General features: G+C 42.2%; 1 protein-coding gene across 2 annotated transcripts in view; it reads right to left on the bottom strand.

Moving 5' to 3' along the window:
- Positions 1-16,476, bottom strand: part of CSTPP1 (centriolar satellite-associated tubulin polyglutamylase complex regulator 1) — a 204,363-nt gene that overhangs the window by 42,133 nt on the left and 145,754 nt on the right. The window lies entirely within an intron of this gene.

Genomic DNA, 16,476 nt, shown 5'->3' with positions numbered 1-16,476 from the left:
TCTTGGGCTAACATTTTCCTTGTGTCTTTGGTGTTGTTCATTCTCCTTTGCTACAGATGGGTTGGGACCAATTGATGAATCTTAGATGGCCGCTCGCTAGCTTTTAAGACCCCAGATGCCACTCACCAAAGTGGGATGCAGAACATTTTCTTAATAAACTTTGTTATGCCAATTGATCTAGATGTCGCCTGAAACCATGGTCCCCAGGCCCCTGCTCCTGCTACTCCGTCCCTCAAAGTGTTTGGTTGTATTCAGGAAATTTCTTACCTTTTGGTTTAGTCCAGTTGTGCTGACTTCCCCTGTATTGTGCATTTATTACTATAAACTGACCTCTGAGCACTACTTTTGCTATGTCCCAAAGGTTCTGGTAGGATATGTTTTCATTCTCATTTGATTCTGTGAATTTCTTTATTCCATCCTTGATTTCTTCACAACGCAGCAGTTTTTGGCAAGGTGTTGTTCAGTTTCCATGTGTTTGATTTTTTTTTACTTGCTTTTTCTGGTACTGATTTCTACTTTTATGGCTTTATGGTCAGAACAGATGCTTTGGATTCTGTTAAGGCTTGCTTTATGGCCTATATGTGGTCTATTCTGGAGAATGTTCCATGTGCGATGGAAAAGAAAGTATACTTGGCTGCTGTTGGGTGGAGTGTTCGGTATATGTCTATGAGATCAAGTTGGTTGATTGTGGCATTTAGATCTTCCATCTCTTTACTGAGCTTCTTTCTGGATGTTCTGTTCTTCACCACTTCTTCAAAGTGGTGTGTTGAAGTCTCCTACTATTATTGTGGAGCTGCCTATCTCTCTTTTCAGTGCTGTTTCTTTTATGTATTTTGGAGCCCTGTTGTCATGGTTTGAATTATGTCCCCCCCAAAATGTATATATCAGTTTGGCTGGGCCACGATTCCTGGTATTGTGTGATTTTCCTATATGTTGTAAATACTGCCTCTATGATGTTAATGAGGGAGGATGGGTGGCAGTTGTGTTAGTAAGGCAAGACTGGATCTACAAGACTGGATTGTGCCCTGAGGCAATTTCTTGAGATATAAAAGACAGAACTGAGCAGTGACACAGGGGGACCTCATACCATCAAGAAAGCAGTGCCAGGAGCAGAGCATGTCCTTTGGACCGGGGTCCCTGCGCTGAGAAGCTCCTAGTCCAGGGGAACACCGAAGAGAAGGCTGACAGACAGAAAAAGCCTTCCCCTGGGGCTGACGCCCTGCATTTGGACTTTTAGCCTACTTTGACTGTGAGGAAATAAACTTCTCTTCGTTAAAACCATCCACTTGTGGTATTTCTGTTATAGCAGCACTAGACAACTAAGACACCTGTCATTGGGTGCATAAATATTTATTATCGTTATGTCCTTCTGGTGTATTGACCCTTTAATCACTATATAGTGTCCTTCCTTATCCTTTGTGGTGGATTTTACTTTAAAGTCTATTTTATCAGAGATTAATACTGCCACTCCTGCTCTTTTTTGATTGTTGTTTGCTTGATATATATTTTTCCATCTTTTGAGTTTTAGTTTGTGTCTTCACGTCTAAGGTATGTCTCTTGTAGGCAGCATACAGACTTGTTTTTTTTATCCATTCTGCCACTCTCTGTCTCTTTATTGGTGCATTTAGTCCATTTACATTCAGTGTAATTATTGATAGGTATGACTTCAGTGCTGTCATTTTGATGTCTTTTTTTGTGTGTTGTTCAGTTTCTTTGTTCCACTTAATTTTGTGTGTTGAGTCGTTTTTCTTTATGTATTTCTTTACATCTTTTTCATTGTCATTGATTTTGTATTTGCTGAGTTTTTATATGTTTTTTATTTTGATGTGTAGGATTGTTAGTTTACTTTGTGGTTACCTTAATATTTACCCCTATTTTTCTAAGTTTTAACCACTCTTTTATTTCTTTACATTGCCTTGACTTCCTCTCCATATGAAAGATCTATGACTACATTTTTTAGTCCCTCTTTTTTGTTTTAATGTTGTCATCTTTTACATATTGACGTCCCTGTTTCCCTATTTTCAGTGTTTTAGCTTTGATTTATTTTTGTGACTTCCCTATCTGGATTGATATCTGGTTGCTCTGTCCTGTGTTCTAGTCTTGGGTTGTTATCTGATGTTAACGATTTTCTAATAGAGGACTCCCTTTAGTATTTCTTATAATTTTGGTTTTTCTTTTGCAAATTGCCTAAACGTCTGTTTATCTGGAAATGCCCTAATTTTGCCATCATATTTGAGAGACAGTTTTGCTGGATATATAATTCTTGGCTGGAAATTTTTTTCCTTCAGGGTTTTATATATGTCATCCCATTGCCTTCTTGCTGCATGGTTTCTGTTGAGTAGTCTGAGCTTAGTCTTATTGACTCTCCTTTGTAGATGACTTTTTGTTTATCCCCAGCCGCTCTTAAAATTCTCTTTATCTTTGGTTTTGGCAAATTTGATTATGTCTTGGTGGCTTTCTTTTGGGATCTACCTTGTGTGGGGTTCAATGAGCATCTTGGATAGATATCTTGTCATCTTTCATGATATCAGGGAAGTTTTCTGCCAACAAATCTTCAACAATTCTCTCTGTATTTTCTGTTATCCCCCCCATTCTAATACTCCAATTACTCGTAGGTTATTCCTCTTGATAAGAGTCCCACACAATTCTTAGGTTTTCTTCATTTTTTAAAATTCTTTAATCTGACTTTTCCTCAAGTAAGTTGGTGTCAAGTGCTTTATCTTCTGTCTCACTAATTCTGACTTCCATTGCTTCAATTCTACTCCTCTGACTTTCTATTGAGGTGTCTAATTCTGAAATTTTATTGTTAATCTTCTGGATTTCTGTTTGCTATTTCTCTGTGGATTCTTGCAGTCTGTTAAATTTGTCATCATGCTCTTCTATAACCTTCTTAAGTTCCTCTATTGCTTTGTCTGTGTTTGTCTTGTTCTGCATTTTGCCTTATCTCCTTCCTGATCTCTTATTAAGAGTTCTGTATATTAATCTTTTGTATTCTACCTCGCTAATTCCAAGAAGTTCTCTTCCTCTGGAAGATTTCCTGATTCTTTGTTTTGGAAGCTTGCTGAAGCCATCATGGTCTGCCTCTTTATATAATTTGATATTGACTGTTGTCTCTGAGTCATCAATAAGTTATTATATTTATTTATGTTTGCTTACTGTGTCCTAGCTTCTTGTTTTGTTTTGTTTTGATATGCCCCAATAGGCTGCTCATGTGAGCTAGTTTTATTATTGGCACCTTTGACGCTCTAATGTCCTGTCACCAGATGGTTAGATCTGTTACTCTGTATGTGAGCCCAGGAGTCCGTTTACTTTCCTTGCATGGATTCAGCTCAGGCGTTTAGGTAGTTGGTCACCGAGCGTGTGGTGCAGGCTCTCACCTAAAGACCCAGATGAGCAGGGGTGATTGGAGTAGGCAGAGGTATCTGGCTGCAGTAGTGGGTCATGCACTGAGCAAGGCCGGGGGCTGACGGCTGCCCCTGAGTGTCTGGGAGGAAAGCATGTCCCTGTTCCCTAGAGTGCATAGGTGGGTGGGTTTTGCAGCTGGACTGTGGGCCCCCAGTGCTGTTGGCTGTAAGGACTGGGAGGTACCACTTATTCTTGGACCCCTGTCACAGGTGGCTAGGTGCTGTGGGTGAAGCCACCAGTCCTCAGGCCCCTGATGTGGGTAGGTGAGGACCCTGCTTAATGGGCAGAGCGGTGTCAAGTGTCACGAACCTACCACTCCACCATATAGCTGATACAGCTGAAGTTAGGCTTCAGGTATATACCCTGTTGTATTGTGCTAATGAGGCCCTATACTGCTGAAATGGGCCCACAGAGGTCTATGCAGGGGTGAAAGGCATTCAAAGTCCATGGACCCCTTATATCTGTGCCTAGGCAAAGGAGCTGTGCTTGCCCTGAGTTCCCGGCTTAGGGGAGCTGGCAGATTATTTTCTCCCCATTTGTTAATTTGTTCCCTCTCCAAGGCTGGAAGAATGGCTCAGGGTACGTGACGGGTCCTACTTCCAGGCCAGGGGATGTGGCAATGGCTGAAGCCAGCCCAGGACTTGGTGCAGGGCGGGAACGAGGCAGGTAAATGGGAGAGAAGTTCTTCCCAAAAGGGGTGTTTTTTGATCCGTGTAGTGGGTTAGACACATGTACTTATCTTTTGCTGATTGAGCGCCTCTTTTCACTGGTCCTGGAGGTTTGAGCCGACTCTCCGCCACTCTGTCTCTCCCAATGTGGAAAACGCATCCTGAGCGCCACTGCTTGCCTCACCGTGTGCACCAGCTGATCTGGCCTGCAGGGTGCCAGTTCCTGCCAGGTCAGGTCTGGCAACTCCTCACTGCTTCCAAACCGTCTCTCCCTCCCCCTGCACACTCAGTCCAATTCCTCAACTTTGCCTTTGATATTCAGGGCTCCTAGATTGTCATATATAATTGATTCACTTGTTTTTTTTTTTTTTTGGTCTTTGTTGTAAGAGGGACCACAGGAAGCATCTGACTACTCTGCCAGCTTGGCCCTGCCTCTATCACTTCTTAAACACTGCCTCATGGTTTTTAAGCTACCTTATTGGGTGCTATACATCCATTATCTCATTTAATCCCTCACAACAATCCTATAAGGTAGGTATTGTTGTCCTCATATCACTTGCAGCACAGGGAGGTTAAGAAATTTGCCCAGTTATATAACTAGAAAGTAGCACATTCAGGCTTTGAACCACAGGTCTTCCTGAATCCACAAGATGTGCTCTTAAGTACTCCACTATACTCACTTTTTATTGATGGTCTATTAATTCATCTGCCTGCCCTATCCCACTATCAGACTGACCCTTAGGGCAGGGACCCCATCTCACTCACTTTTATATTTCATAGGGACTGGTATATAGTTGGTGCTCAGTGTTCAATGATGTGCTGGAAGTCCTAGCTAGAGCAATAAGGTAAGAAAAAGAAATAAAGAGCATCCAAACTGGTAAGGAAGAGGTAAAATTATCCCTATTCACAGAGGATATGATTGTATACACAGAAAACCTCAAAGAATCCACTAGGAAGCTACTGGAACTAATAGATGATTTCAGCAAAGTAGCTGGATACAAGATTAGCATACAAAAATCAGTTGGATTCCTCATCACCAACAAAGAGAACTTCGAAAAGGGAATCAACAAATCAATACCCTTTACCACAGCCCCCAAGAAGATGAAGTACTTAGGAATAAATCTAACCAGGGACATAAAGGACCTATACAAAGAAATCTACAAAACACTACCACAAGAAACCAAGAGAGACCTACATAAGTGGAAAAAAATACCATGCTCATGGATAGGAGGACTCAACATTGTGAAAATAATTCTACCCAAAGCAATCTACAGATACAATACAATCCCAATACAAATTCTAACAGCATTCTTTAATGAGATGGAAAAACAAACCACCAATTTCATACGGAAAAGGAAGAGGCCCTGGATAAGTAAAGCATTACTGAAGAAGAACAAAGTGGGAGGCCTCACACTAACTGATTTTATAACCTATTATACAGCCACAGTAGTCAAAACAGCCTGGTACTGGTAAAACAACAGACACATAGGCCAACGGAACAGAATTGAGAACCCAGACGAATATCCATCCACTTATGAGCAGCTGATATTTGACAAAGGCCCAGGGTGCGTTAAATGGGGAAAAGACAATCTCTTTTACAAAGGGTGCTGGCAAAACTGGATGTCCATGTGTAAAAAAATGAAACAAGATCCATACCTGACACCATACACAAAAACTAACTCAAAATGGATCAAAGACCTAAATATAAAATCTAAAACAATAAAGATCATGGAAGAAAAAAATAGGGACAACGCTAGGGTCCCCAATACATGGCATAAATAGTAGACAAACTACAACTAACAATGAACTAACACCAGAAGAGAAACTAGATAACTGGGAGCTCCTAAAAATTAAACACTTATGCTCATCAAGACTTCACCAAGAGAGTAAAAAGAGAATCTACAGACTAGAAAAAAATTTTTGGCTACACCATATCTGATAAGGGGCTAATCTCTAAAATCTACAACATACTTCAACACGTCAATAACAAAAAGACAAATAATGCAATTAAAAAATGAGCAAAGGGTATGAACAGACACTTCACCAAAGAAGACATTCAGGTGGCCAACAGACACATGAGGAAATGTTTGCGATCATTAGCCATTACAGGAATGCAAATCAAAACTACAACAAGATACCATCTCACCCTGACAATACTGGCACTAATCCAAAAAACACAAAATAACGAATGTTGTAGAGGTTTCGAGGAGATTGGAACTCTTATGCATTGCTGGTGGGAATGTAAAATGGTACAACCACTTTGGAAAACAATATAGTGCTTCCTTAAAAAGCTAGAAATAGAAATACCATATGACCCAGCGATTCTACTCCTAGGAATATATCCTAGAGAAATAAGAGCCATCACACAAACAGATATATGCACACTCATGTTCACTGCAGCACTACTCACAATAGCAAAAAGATGGAAACAACTTCAATGCCCATCAACAGATGAATGGCTAAATTATAGTACATACACACAACGGAATACTATGCAACAATAAAGAACAAATGATGAATCTGCAAAACATCTCACAACATGGATGAATCTGGAGGGCATTATGCTGAGTGAAGTAAGTCAATCACAAAAGGACAAATATTGTATGAGACCCCTATTATAAGAACTCAAGAATAGGTTTACACACAGGAAAAAAAAAATTCTTTGATGGTTACAAGGGTGGGGAGGGAGGAGGAGGGGGAAACCATTAACTAGATAGTAGACAAGTGTCAACTTCAGTGAAAGGAAGGACAACACACAATATAGGGGAAGTCAGGACAACTGGACAAAAGCAAAAGCATAGAAGTCTGCTAGACATATTGAAACACTTTGAGGGACCGAGTAGCTAGGGCTGGGGACCATACTCTAAGGGGACATCTAGGTCAACTGGCATAACATAATTTGTAAAGAAAATGTTCTACATCCTACTTTGGTGAGTAGCATCTGGGGCCTTAAAAGCTTGCAAGCGGTCATCTAAGATACATCTATTGGTCCCATCCCATCCAGAGCAAAGGAGAATGAAGAATACGAAAGACACAAAGAAAATATTCGCCCAAAGGACTAAAGGACCACATGAACCAGAGACTCCACCAACCAACGTCCACTCTGACAAGGATCACAACAGACAGTCCCGGACAAAATGGGAAAAAAATGTGGAAAAGAATTCAAATTCATGAAAAAAGACTAGACTTTAATAGAGACTGGAGGAACCTCCAAGACTATGGCCCCTGGACACTCTGCTAACCCAGAACTGAAACCATTCCCAAAGCCTACTTTTCAGACAAAGATTAGACAGGCCTATAAAACAAAAAATAACACACGTAACAACAAGCTTCTTCGTTCAATCAAATATACGAGACCAAATGCGCAACTGCTGTCCAAAAGTAAGACGAGAAGGCAGAAAGGGACAGGAACTGGACAAATGGACACAGGGAACTCGAGGTGGAAAGGGGAAGCATACTGTCAGATTGTGGGGATTGCAACCAATGTCACAAAACAATGTGTGTATAAATTTTTGAATGAGAAATTAACTTGAGCTGTAAACTTTCACCTAAAGCACAATAAAATTTAAAAAAAGAAAAGAAAATGTCTCAAAAAAATGTTCAATGAATTTTATCTCTGTGCCTCCCTACGTAGATCTCATCTGCTTAAAGGCAATGCAGTAGCTCCCAGTGCATGTTTCTCAAAGTATGATTCATGGATCATTTGCATCCCAGACCTAAGGAATCAGAATCCTTGGGTTTAGGGTGTGGGAATCCGCATTAAACAAATATCGCAGGTAAGTCTTTTGTGTACTAAAATTTGAGAGCTATTGACCTATTGGTTGAAAGCACATTCTTTGGAGTCAGATAACCCTGGGTTCAGATTCCAGCCCCATTACTTACTAGCTGAATGATATGGGGTAAGTTAGTTACTTAAGTTCTTCCAGCTTCAATTCCATCATCTTTGAAAACAGGGATATCAAAAGTAGCAATCTCCTAGGGTTTTGAAAGGGAGTAAATTCATTTATTCAACAAATTTATGGAATATCCCTAGGTGGTACAAACAGTTAAGCACTTGACCAACTGAAAGGTTGGCATTTGAACCCTCCCAGAGGTACCTTGGGAGACAGGCCTGGTGATCTGCTTATGAAAGGTCATAGCCTTGAAAATCCTATGGAGCAGTTCTACTCTGCACACATGGGGTTGCCATGAGTTGGAATTGATTTGACAGCAACTAACAACAACTATTTGCCAGACACTGTTTTTTAGGTGCTTAAGATACAATGGAGAACAAGTAGATGAAGCTCCTTGCCATCATAGAGCTTACTTTATAGTGGGGAGGGCAGGTAATAAATAATAAACAAAGCAAACAAGTAAACGATATAGTAAATTAGTGATAAGTATAATGGGAAAAAATAGAATAGAGCAAGTCAGATAGGTATGTGAGGTGGTGGTGGCTGTACAATTTTATATAGAGTCTGGATAGGTTTCACTGAGAAGGTAACACTTAAGCGAAGATTTGAAGTAGGTTAAAGAGTAACCCATGCAGATATCTGAGGGAAGAGCATTCCAGGTGGAGGGAAAAGACAGTGCAAAGGCTGTAAGTGTGCCTATTGGGTAAGAGGAACAGCATGGAAGCCAGTGTGACTGGAGTCCAGAGAATGAGGGGAAAGGAGCAGGAGATGAGGACAGAGAAATAACCGGGGTCTACAAGTAAGGATTAAATGAGATATTAATGATAAGTGCTTACAACAGTATATACTGTTGTTAGGTGCAGTCAAGTTGGTTCCGAATCATAGTGACTCTATGTACAACAGAACAAAACACTGCCCTGTCCTGTGCCATCCTCACAATCACTGCTGTGTTTGAGCACATTGTTGCAGCCACTGTGTCAATCCACCTCATTGAGGGTCTTCCCCTTTTTTGCTGACCCTCTACTTTACCAAGCATGATGTCTTTCTCCAGGGACTTGTCTCCCCTGATAACATGTCCGAAGTACATGAGATGAAGTCTCATCATCCTCACTTCTAAGGAACATTCTGGCTGTACTTCCAAGACAAATTTGTTCATTCTTCTGGCAGTCCATAGTGTATATTCGATATTCTTCACCAACACTGAACAGTATACGGTACATGTATTGAACAGTATACGGTTCATCCAAAAAAAAAAAAAAAAACCCAAACCTGTTGCCATGAGTTGATTCTGACTCATAGCGACCCTATAGGACGGAATAGAACTGCCCCAAGGTTTCCAAGGAGCAGCTGGTGGATTCGAACTGCCAACCTTTTGGTTAGCAGCTGAGCTCTTAACCACTGCAACACCAAGGCTCCATATGGTACATAGTAAACATTTAATAAATACTTCGAAAGCTGGAAACTGTGTAAAATGGAAACCTGTCAGAGAAGGAAAACTCAAATATTATCTACTAAATAAAGAGCTGGCTCTCACAGGTTTCACTGTAGTTATCTCTATCTGTATTTATACTAATGTCTTCTGGCCCTTGAGTAGAGCTAGTCTGGAAGGTCAAGCTACAGGTACTATGTTGTTTTTGTTGTGTGATGTCCAGTAGATTCCAATTCATAGTGACCCTATCTGACAGAGTAGAACTACTCCATAGAGTTTCCTAGGCTGTGATCTTTGTTTGTTTGTTTCATACTAGTTTATTTAGGGGCTCTGTTTTCACTCCTCAATAGATTTTATGTATTTCTCAAATGCTTTTTCACTCATTAGTTCATCAAGTTCTGAAGCATTACTCAGTATCATCTTGATCAGCCAACAATCTTCGTAACAAGATCTGTTAACAAGTCCTGGATTTTCGGGAAGAGCTTCATTAATTTCTTTTTTTTAATTGTACTTTAGGTGGAAGTTTACAGAGCAAATTAGTTTCTCATTAAACAATTAATACACATATTGTTTTGTGACATTGGTTGCTAACCCCTTGATGTGTCAACACTCTCCCCTTCTTGACCGTGGGTTCTCCATTTCCATTCATCCAGCTTTCCTGTCCCGTCCTGTTTTCTTGTCCTTGTTGGTGTGCCCATTTAGTCTCATATACCTGGTTGAACTATGTGTGTTATTGTTTTATAGGCCTGTATAATCTTTGGCTGATTAGATATCATGATAAATGGAGAAAAGATTGAAGTTGTCAAGGATTTCATTTTACTTGGATCCACAATCAATGCCCATGGAAGCAGCAGTCAGGAAATCAAACAATGTATTGCATTGGGCAAATCTGCTGCAAAAGACTTCTTTCAAGTGTTCAAAAGCAAAGATGTCACTTTAAGGACTAAGGTGCACCTGACCCAAGCCATGGTGTCTTCAATCGCCTTATATGCATGTGAAAGCTGGACAACGAGTAAGGAAGACTGAAGAATTGATGCCTTTGAATTATGGTGTTGGCGAAGAACACTGAATATACCATGGACTGCTGAAAGAATGAACAAGTCTGTCTTGGGAGAAATACAGCCAGAGTGCTCCTTGGAAGCAAGGATGGCGAGAGTTCGTTTCACGTGCTTTGGACATGTTACCAAGAGGGATCAGTACCTGGAGAAGGACATCATGCTTGGTACAGTAGGTCAGCAAAAACAGGAAGATCCTTGATGAGATGGATTAACACAGTGGCTGCAACAATGGGTTCAAGCATAACAACGATTGTGATGGCGCAGGACCAGGCAGTATTCCGTTCTGTTGTACATAGGGTCGCTATGAGCCAGAACTGACTCGATGGCACCTAATAAAAACAACAACAATCTTTGGCTAAAGACTGAACCTTGGGAGTGACTTCAGTACTGAGTTAAAACGGTGTCCGGGGGCCATACTCTCAGGGTTTCTCCAGCCTCTGTCAGACCAGTATGTCTGGTCTTTTTTTGTGAGTCTGAATTTTGTTCTCTATTTTTCTCTAGCTCTGTCCAGGACCCTCTACTGTGATCCCTGTCAGAGCAGTCGGTGTTGGTAGCCAGGCACCACAGAGCTTCATTAACTTCTGTTACTTCTCCTGATAAAGAAGAATAGAGTTCACTAGTAGCTTTCGCACATTCCAAAGCACCAAATTTATCTTGTTCAATTTTGTCCCAACTTCAGGAAGACTACAGTAAAGAACATCTCTCATTTCCTGTACAAAATTGCTGATTCCCACTGTTCCAATACCATTTTCTGTTGCTACCCATTCATGTTTGTCTGTGAATTTACGCACTGAGAGCAAACTGCTGCCTGTGCACAGTGTCCGCATGGCCCCACCACAGCAGGAAGCGCATGGGGGTGCTGAGAGCATGAGCAGGCTGTGGCCGGCAAGCTCTGCTGGGCTTGCAGCGCCATGTTCTCAGGGTGCGGAGGGTCACGGCGCAGGACTTCGGCTCCAGGGGGCTAGGTGGGGTGGGGTGGGCCCTAGGCTGTAATCTCTGCGGGAGCTATTGTTGTTGTTACGTGCTGTTGAGTCGTTTGGACTCATAGTGACCCTATGTACAACAGAACAAAACACTGCTGGGTCCTGCGCCACCCTCAGAATTGTTGGCTGTGTTTGAGCCCATTGTTGTAGCCACTGTGTCAATCCATCTCATTGAGGGTCTTCCTCATTTTTGCTGACCCTCTACTTTACGAAGCATGATGTCCTTCTCCAGGGACTGGTCCCTCCAGATAACATTTCCAAAGTATGTGAGACGAAGTCTTACCATCCTTGCTTCTAAGGAGCATTTTGGCTGTACTTCTTCCAAGATAGATTTGTTTGTTCTTCTGGCAGTCCATGGTATATTCAATATTTTTCGACAACACCATAATTCAAATACATCAATTCTTCTTTGGTCTTCCTTATTCACTGTCCAGCTTTCTCGTGTATATGAGGCGATTGAAAATATCATGGCTTGGGCCAGGCACACCTTTGTCCTCAAAGTGACATCTTTGCTTTTTAACACTTAAAGAGGTCTTTTGCAGCAGACCTCTATGGGAGCTATACCCGCTGCCGTCGAGTCGATTTCGACTCATAGCAGCCCTATAGGACAGAGTAGAACTGCCCCACAGGGTTTCCAAGGAGAGGTGGATTTGAACTGCCGACCTTCTGGTTAGCAGCCGAGCTCTTAACCACTGCGCCACCAGGGCTCCTAGGGGAGTTATAGCACATTTTATATACTTTGGTGGGGTTATGGAGTCCCTCACCATCTCCAAAGTACAGAAATCAAGCAGATCAAAGGCCAAGGCGATCCCTAGCAGCAAGTAGAGTTGGTTAATTCTCTGCAGGTGCTCAGAAAACTGAACTAACAGAGACATGCAAAGTCAACAGAGCATCAATAAAAGACAGGCAAAGAGATGGGTGTGGAATGGGGTGGGCTTGGCTGAAGGCTGAAACCAACAGAAGAGTTGTTAGCAACGTAAGACAAAAAGCAGTGGAGCATGGAAGCTTCACCTACAGCAGTTGAAACCCATTCTAGTATCAATGACACCACAAAGTTATGATAATAATGACTACAAACTGCCCGGGAGTAAGCCAGGGAGCCCAGCAACATGAATGTACTTGTATGGGGGATAAAAACCAAACTGAGAGATTCAGGCAAAACTACCCCTTTTCCTGGTGGAGGCTCTTTAATCTTTAATATCTTTCTCTCTTGACACTAGGCACTGATCTTGCCCCAACAAGACTGGGATAACTTCTGAGAAGCTAAAACTTCTCACTTGGGTGAGGAACTTCTGAGGAGATGAGTGTCATGTGTCTGCCAGGCTTAAAGCAAGAGTTCACTGCTCTACTCAGAGTCCTGCTGTCTCACAAATAGGCAAGTCAGAGCTGGGACACTCTATCTTCCCTCCCCCACAGTGGCTTTCATAACTTAAAAAGCTGCAGGGCCCCGGACTGCAGCAGAGACTAATGTGTCTCTTTGGGAACTGCAGGCAGACAAGAATGGGATGAAGGTACTCAGGCTGGGCTTTAAACCTCTTTGAATTGTTGTGCCAGGGAAAGCAAAGCCAAGCATTGTCCAATGGAAATCTGGAAGTGGGAGTTCCTTGTGGCCTCAGTTATGCCAACTTGGCAAGGAAGAGTGTAGTACTTGGTCTCCATGACCCTGATTTAACCTGCTCAATCTCTATTGTCAGTTTAGTCTGACTCAGTGTAGTCTGAGTCAGAAGAAATGAGAGAGCCTCAATTTATGTGATTGTCAACTGAACACATTTAATTTGTAACTAAAACCATTATTAAAACCAATATAAGAAACCTTGTATTTTTATTCCATTCCCTATGCTATTCATCTGTCTGTCTTTACCATCTCCTGGTAGTAACAGTATATACATTTGCTTTGGGAGTTCTTAAAGCTACATTTCTACTTATGCATTAAATTAATAAATATTAGGTGTGCTAGAGATTATAGTAGATTCTGGGGAAATAGTAATGAATAAGACAGACCAAAATCCCTATTTTCATGGAACTTACATTCTAGTGTGTGTATGTGTATGTGTGTGTGTTGGGGGGATGGGGAGACATACAATAAACCAGTAGACAAATAAGTACTTTAGAAAGTGAAAAAGGTGACGAAAAAAGTAAAACAGGGTAGAGTGATATGGAGTGACTGAGGGAGGGACAACGTTAGAGAGAGTGATCAAGGATAACTTCTTCGAGAAGGTATCATTTGAGCTGAGACTGAATCAGATGAGAAGGAGCCAGTCAGGCAATCTGGGAAAAGGAGGAATAGAAAGTGTGAAGGCTCTGAGACGAAAACCAGCACAAGAAGGTTTTGCTTCCCACTTCCCTATTCTGCACACAAATGCTATGTCTCTATCTCTGGCATGTTACAATCTGTTAAAGAAATTGCTTGATGAGGCCTGGGAAAGGAACAATGTTGAATGAAACCAAATTCCAAGGCTTACCAATTACTGCAGACACATTCTGCCATTGGGAGGGTGGGAGCATAAGCAGGTATTCTGATGCCAGAGTAAAGATAAGAGGCAAGAGCTGTAGAAACCACTCATTTCCCCTTTGCTGCTGCATTTCACTACTATGGTTAATTGGCACAGCAGTTCATGTGAATGCACGCAGGATGTCCAGATCGAAGCACTGTTTCACACATCATCATTTCAAGTCACCAACTGACAGGATTTAGCACTCTGTGTCTGGCAGCAACCAGCAGTGAAGCAGAGAGAATTCCACTGGATTATCCAAAGCATCTGACCCGCAAATGAGGAGTGAGGAGAACATTTTCAAAAAACAACTCCTGAATGGTTCAGTGAGCCAATTCGACATAGAACAGAGACACACAAATATCCAGCCACCTCTGAGGCAAAAGGTCAATTTCTTGTGCTTGTCCCTGATCTTCAGAATCCAAGTTCTTGATCTGAGCGCAGTCCTTCATTTTCCTAGCCCAATGGGTGAATGTGACACAGAGACAGGCCGGATGGGGTGCTTGGGGGCAATACTCCATTGTCTGAAATCAGAGGAGCATTGCGGCTGGAGTGCCTGAGAGTGGGGCCAGTGCAAAAGGAAGCGGGGACAGTCAGAAATGCAGGACGTGTCCTCTAAAAAGATTCAATAATGGGCTTTTCATTTTCAGCTAAACAAGCCGGTGTTTGAAGCCAGATCTTTATTTCTGGCCAGCCCATCACAGATGCCAGGTTTGGGATGAGGGGTTAGGATGAGGGAAAGAAACACATTTCCATCTTACAGGAAGTGGACAGTAATGAACTGCCCCTGCCTCGTGGATTTCTGAACTTCCTAATTCTCCTAGTCACGACCCAAGATCCCCCCACATCCCATACGACTTCTCTCCTCCAAGCCCTTCTCACACAGCTGTTAGGTAAGATTTACTAGATGGAATGTGTTTACAAAATCTGTTTTGTTCATCAGAACATGTTTATCAAGAAAGAAAAAAACACTGTCCCTTCTCACTATTTACTTTTTGGTGACTGCCTTCTGGGATTTGGAACTGGATAAACAGATGGACTTCACCGAAGAAATCAGGCGGAATGCCAGGGTGTGTATATATATCTTGGTCTCAGTGTATATATGTCAAATAGTCCTCATCCAAACAGCTGTGGTTTTGGAGGGAACTGAGGGGACAGCATCTTCTGGATGAGAGGACTCCCACTGCTCCAAGGTACACATCCCTGGTGGAACCTTAGGCTACAGGATCCCAGGTGGTTTCTAGAGTTCCAATCCCAGATATATGACCTCAATTTCATTTTCAGGCCTCTGGCTGTGGTAATTAGGGTTGTGCCAGATTCAAAACTATTGCATATTATTTGCACTGGGTATTTTTGGATCTGTATGGTCACCCACAATGTACCAAGTGTACTGTCTATAGTGATTATTGAGAGCTTCAAGCACTTCAGCAATATACCGGATGCCTCTGGGTTAAGGGGATGCCCAGGAGGAGTATGACTGTGTATAATGTGTGTGTATGTGTGCAGACGTCCTGGAAGGCCTGAAATACAGTGTTTTCCAGGCCACTGGGGAAGTATAACTGCTAGAGAGGACAGAGTAGAGTGACCACTCGTGATGCTGCTGCTGCGAAAAAGGGAATTGGGCGGGGGAGAGGAGTAGTTTCCCTGCTGCTTTTTTGCCACCTTCTCCAATATAAATCTCTACTGTACTGTAGGGGGTGGGAGTGGAGGAAATAGCTCTTTCATATTCAATATGCTTCAATCCTAAGGGTTGAAAAATCTTCACTACATTTCAGAGGAGTCTTCTAATAGGAAAAAAAAAAAAATCTTCATTTGCTTCACAAAATAGGGTTCAAGTATATGTTTCCTTCCCTCCTGCAAAAATTCCTTTAAACCACCATGGGGTTGTGGGGAGAGGAAGACAACACTACAGCCTAAACAGGGAATTGGTGTCGAATAGAGCCAAACCCTCACAAAAAAACAAAATAAAACCAAAAACCTCCCTGAGGTAGAGTGGACTGTATTCATTAGGTTCAGGTAGCTCAAAGACAAGAACGTTAAACAATTAGACTCCAACAGACCAAGGTGCTGGAGGTAAGGGGACCTCATAAAGGCAGAACAAAAGATCCTGTTTCTAACAAAGGTTCTGCAGACCTTTATACTAGAGTGAGCAATGAGCGAGAGGGATGCTGCCCAGGAAATGAAAGACCTCAATCGTTCCTCTTCAGTGAGCGGAGCCCGGGAGGAGTGTTCCAGGGCTCTCTCACAAACACTCTTTAATAATACCATCCAGAGCCTTTGATTCAAGGAACATGCTGAAGAATAAACAGCCTATTAATCTGAGTTTTCTGGTGTGCCTGAGTATACAAAGCGGCAGTGAACTAACCCCTTGGCTCTCACAAACATCCCAACTGCACACCATCCGCTGCTCTGCCACATAGCTCAGCTCCTCCTCTCCACCACTGCATGCAATTTGTCCCTGGAAAAACTTCAGGGCTTGGGGGCCCTGATGGTTTCATCTAAGGATGCCCAAGCCAAACTCAGGGTGCAAAGAAATGGAAACAGCGCA

The sequence above is a fragment of the Trichechus manatus genome, unplaced genomic scaffold, assembly GCF_000243295.1.
Source record: "Trichechus manatus latirostris isolate Lorelei unplaced genomic scaffold, TriManLat1.0 scaffold00191, whole genome shotgun sequence".
In the NCBI taxonomy this organism is placed as follows: Eukaryota; Metazoa; Chordata; class Mammalia; order Sirenia; family Trichechidae; genus Trichechus; species Trichechus manatus.
Note: the sequence above shows the minus strand (reverse complement) of the source record. Positions and strands in the feature narration are given on the sequence as shown.